Source organism: Aegilops tauschii, chromosome 4 (assembly GCF_002575655.3).
Source record: "Aegilops tauschii subsp. strangulata cultivar AL8/78 chromosome 4, Aet v6.0, whole genome shotgun sequence".
Lineage (NCBI taxonomy): Eukaryota > Viridiplantae > Streptophyta > Magnoliopsida > Poales > Poaceae > Aegilops > Aegilops tauschii.
The window spans coordinates 257,308,991-257,314,416 of NC_053038.3; positions in this window are offsets into that span (position 1 = coordinate 257,308,991).

Consider the following 5,426-nt stretch of genomic DNA (forward strand, 5'->3'; position numbering starts at 1 on the left):
AACAACACAACTGATCCATCTGGCGCTCATATTTACGCTTTGCTAAAAAAACAATGTTCCATCATTCGGACACGGGGAGTCATGTAATAGGGTAGAAAAACACTTGGTTTTGTCATGCCATGGTGCACGTGTCTGGCGCTCAACACCGCTTAAGCCACCATCTTATATTCCTCCAATTGTGCTAATCATATGTTTTCCTTATGTCTAAGAAAGCTTGTTTTAACTGTCCTGCATAGAGAAAACAAATCACAAGTCCCTTGGCGTCTTACCGCATGGCGGGTCATATATCTTACATATAACCCGGAATATGAACAAGAGTCATAGATAAACCAGATATTAATTATATCTTTGAAATATAACCATAACACCATACCTGTGATCCATTGATTTATGCTGCCGGTTTATGTGATCCGAACAGTAAGGGTGACAACCCAATTTTGTAGAAGCTGGTACTTCCACTCATATGATTATTATTATATACTGGAAATTTATTGATGAGGGACAAGCCGAGTTAAATAGAAGCCACTCATTAGATGCTTCCAAATATGATAAAAAAGTCTCAAGACAAAGTCGGAAAATTGTGATTGCAAAAAACTTACAGGAAACAAACAAAGTTTTGAGGCTTCTGATTCGAATACGATCAGAAAACTGTTCCAATGGGGTTAAGCTAAGATTCGAATATGATCATATAGCCCCCAGTGGCTTTGGCGTTGCCGATCAAGAGGATATCGATAGCTATGTTCTCTTTGGTTCGAATACGACCTATGTTTGAATAGGAAGCCCCCAAATGACCTTGAGAGTTGTTTAATGACGCTGATTCGAATACGATCCACGTCAGACCCAAAGGGGTTGAGCTATGATTCAGATACGATCAAGAAGCCCCCTAGTAGGTTTGGCAGCGTGCCAATCAAAAGGGTATCGACAGCTATGTTCTCTTTGGTTCGAATACGACCTATGTTTGAACAGGAAGCCCCCTAGTGATCATGAGCTGTAACGGCTAGATTCGAATACGATCATGAGCCGGACCAAGAGAGTTAAGCTGGATTCGAATACGATCAGCCCCCAATTGGTCGTTTATGTTTAAAATAATAAGGACATATGATCATTGAGGATGAAAAGGACAGAGGTCCTGCTTTATTACTTATCATAATATATACATTTCATAATATGTACATCATGAGAGCCGGTGGCTCAAGTGTAGTAAGGCCGAAGATGAGCAATGTTCCATGGCCGGCGGGTCTCCTCCTCCGATTTACGTGAGTCTTTGTGCTCTCGAACATCGATGAGGTAATATGACCCGTTGTTCAGGTTCTTGCTGACCACAAAGGGTCCTTCCCAAGGTTGGGATAGCTTGTGCATATCAGACTGATCCTGGATGAGCCGGAGCACTAAGTCACCTTCTTGAAAGGTTCTGGACTTAACCCGTCGGCTGTGATAATGGCACAGGTCCTGCTGGTAAATCGCCGAGCGGGCTGCTGCTAAGTCACGCTTCTCATCCAATAATTCAAGTGCATCCTGACGTGCTTATTCATTACTAGCTTCAACATAAGCCGCCACTCGGGGCGAGTCATGACAGATGTCACTCGGTAGAACCGCCTCTGCTCCGTAAACCATGAAGAAAGGCGTATAACCCGTAGATCTGTTAGGCGTAGTATTGATGCTCCAAATCACAGAAGGCAACTCCTCCACCCAACAACCCGGTGTCCACTGTAAAGGTTTTATGCCTTTAGATCTCTTGATTAGCTCTTTCAGCTTGACCATTGGATTGAGGGTGAGCCACTGATGAAACATCGAGCCGGATATGCTCACGTTGACAGAACTCTTCCATGGCACCCTTGGACAGATTAGTACCATTATCAGTTATGATGCTGTTTGGAAAACCAAAACGAAAGATCACCTTCTACATGAATTGAACCGCTGTGGCTGCATCACACTTACTGACCGCCTCTGCCTCAACCCACTTCGTGAACTTATCAACCGCCACCAGAAGGTGTGTCTTTTTATCTTTGGACCTTTTGAAAGGACAAACCATATCAAGCCCCTAGACAGCAAACGGCAATGTAATAGGAATCATCCTCAATTCTTGAGCCAACACATGAGCCCGTCGTGAGAACTTCTGACAACCGTCACATTTGCTGAACAAATCTTCCGCGTCGGCATGAGCCGTCAGCCAATAAAATCCATGACGAAAAGCCTTGGCCACAAGGGATTTTTCCCGGCATGATGGCCACAATCACCTTCATGAATCTCATGAAGAATTTCCTAGCCCTCCTTAGGAGAAACACAACGTTGAAACGCCCCAGTAACAGTGCGATGATGTAACTCTCCATTGACAATCGCCAATGACTTAGACCGCCGGGTTATCTGCCTAGCCAAGGTTTCGTCCTCAGGCAATTCTCCCCGGGTCATGTAAGCCAAATATGGCACTGTCCAATCTAGGATGACATGAAGAGCTGCCACCAATTGCGCTTCTGGGTCTGGGACAGCCAAGTCTTCCTCTGTAGGCAACTTGACAGAAGGGTTATGCAACACATCCAAGAAAGTGTTAGGTGGCACCGGGTTACGCTGAGACCCTAGCCGGCTTAAAGAATCGGCTGCCTCGTTCTTTCTGCGATCAATGCGTTCCACCTGGTAACCCTTGAAGTGTCCAGCAATTGCATCCGCCATGAGAGGATCCTTGGAATCCCACTTGCCTGATACTTGTTGAGCTACCAAATCTGAGTCGCCAAAGCATCTTACCTGGCTTAAGTTCATCTCCTTAGCCATCCGAAGACCATGGAGCAAGGCCTCATACTCAGCTGCATTGTTAGTACAAGGAAACATCAACCGGAGCACATAACAAAATCTGTCACCTCGAGGGGAAGCTAAAACAACTCCAGCCCCCGATCCCTCCAATTGCCTGGCCCATCAAAGTGAATAGTCCAATATGTGTTGTCCGGCTTTTCTTCAGGCGTCTACAGCTCTGTCCAATCGTTGATGAAGTCCACCAGTGCTTGAGACTTAATAGCAGTGCGTGGCACATACTTTAAGCCATGAGCCCCAAGCTCAATGGCCCACATGGCGACTCGTCCTGTGGCCTCTCAATTCTGGATGATGTCTCCCAAAGGAGCTGAGCTTACCACCGTGATGGGGTGACCCTGGAAGTATTGCTTAAGCTTCCGGCTCGCCAGAACACCCCATAAACGAGCTTCTGCCAATGTGGATATCTTTGCTTAGACTCAATAAGCACCCCACTGATGTAGTAAACCGGCCATTGAACCGGATGCTCCTTGCAAGCCTCCTTGCGCTCCACCACAATTGCAACACTGACAACATACGTGTTAGCAGCCACATATAGCAATAAGGGTTCCTTATCAATCGGAGCAGCAAGGACCGGTGGCTCAGATAACTGTCTCTTCAAATCTTCGAAGGCAGTATTAGCGGCATCACTCCAGACAAAGTTGTCTGTCTTCTTCATCATCTGATATAGTGGTATAGCCTTCTCACCTAACTAGCTTATGAACTGGCTTAAAGCAGCGATACGACCCGCCAGTCGCTGAACATCATTGACGCACGCCGGCTTAGCCAAAGAGGTGATTACCTTGATCTTCTCTGGGTTAGCCTCAATGCCTCTGTTAGAAACTAAAAAACCAAAAAGCTTGCCTGCTGGCACGCCGAACACACATTTGGCTGGGTTAAGCATCATTTTATAGACCCGGAGATTATCAAAAGTTTCCTTCAGATCATCTATCAAGGTCTCCTTCTCTCTGGACATCACCACAATATCATCCACATAAGCATGAACATTACGCCCAATCTGATTATGGAGACAGTTCTGCACACATCGTCGATAAGTCGCCTGGGCACTTTTAAGCCCGAAAGGCATAGACACATAACAGAAGGTTAGGGAGTCCTGGATTAGGGGGTCCTCGGACAGCCGGACTATATACTTTGGCCGGACTGTTGGACTATGAAGATACAAGATTGAAGACTTTGCCCCGTGTCTGGATGGGACTCTGCTTTGCGTGGAAGGCAAGTTTGGCAATTCGGATATGTAGATCTCCTCCCTTGTAACCGACTCTGTGTAACCCTAGCCCCCTCCGGTGTCTATATAAACCGGAGGGTTTAGTCCGTAGGACAAGAACAATCATAATCATAGGCTAGCTTCTAGGGTTTAGCCTCTACGATCTCGTGGTAGATCAAATCTTGTAACACTCATATCATCAAGATCAATCAAGCAGGAACTAGGGTATTACCTCCATTGAGAGGGCCCGAACCTGGGTAAACATTGTGTCCCCCGCCTCCTGTTACCATCCGCCTTAGACGCACAGTTCGGGAACCCCTACCCGAGATCCGCCGGTTTTGACACCGACATTGGTGCATTCATTGAGAGTTCCACCGTGCCGTCAGCATAAGGCTTGATGGCTCCTTTGATCATCGGCAACGATGCGATCTAGGGTGAGGTTTTTCTCCTCCGACAGATCTTTGTATTCGGCGGCTTTGCACTGCGGGCCAACTCGCTTGGACATCTAGAGCAGATCAAGAGCTACGCCCCTGGCCGTCAGGTTAGGTTTGGAAACTTAAACTATACTGCCGACATCCGCGGAGACTTGATCTTTGACGGATTCGGACCCGTGTCAGGTGCGCCGCATAGTCACGACGAGCATGACTTAGCTCTGCCGCCGGATGGTGTTCGAGAGATCACACCTGTGGCAACTCCGACCCTCGATCCGGGGCGGATTGCACCGTCCGAGGATGGGTGGATGGACCCCGCCACGGAGGCCGCACACTCAGCAGCGATAGAGCCGAATACTGAATTCACCTCCTATGAGACATGCGTTGCCGGACTCTTGGATTCGTCCCCGACCACGGGCTATGAACCGCCTGCGTTAGTGCCTATCGAATCTGATTGGGCACCGGTCATGGAGTTTTCCTCCGCGGATATCTTTTAGCACTCGCCCCTGGGCGATGTGCTAAATTCATTAAGGTCTCTCTCCTTATCAGGAGGCCCTTGGACGAACTGTGTCTGGCTTGAGTGGGAAGCGGACGACGAAGAAATTTGTTCCCCACCCACCACCCACTTAATAGCCACTATCGATGACTTATCCGCTTGATTTCGGCTCCGAAGACATCGACGGTATGGACGATTATGCAGGAGAAGAACAGGAACCACCGCCCACAGGGCGCTGGACTGCCACCTCATCATATGATATATACATGGTGGACACCCCCAAAGAAAGCGATGGCAATAAGGCAACGGAGGATAATCCCCTCGAGAAGCAATCTAAGCATCGGCGTCATCGGCGCCTCTCTAAGCCCCGCCATAGCAAAAGCAGCGATATCGGCACAAGAGACAATAACGCTGCGGATAGTGCCAAAGACAAAGACAATCCCCTCCAGCCAGGCCTCGAGTGGGAGGATGGGCAAGCTAGCCCTAATGAACAGGC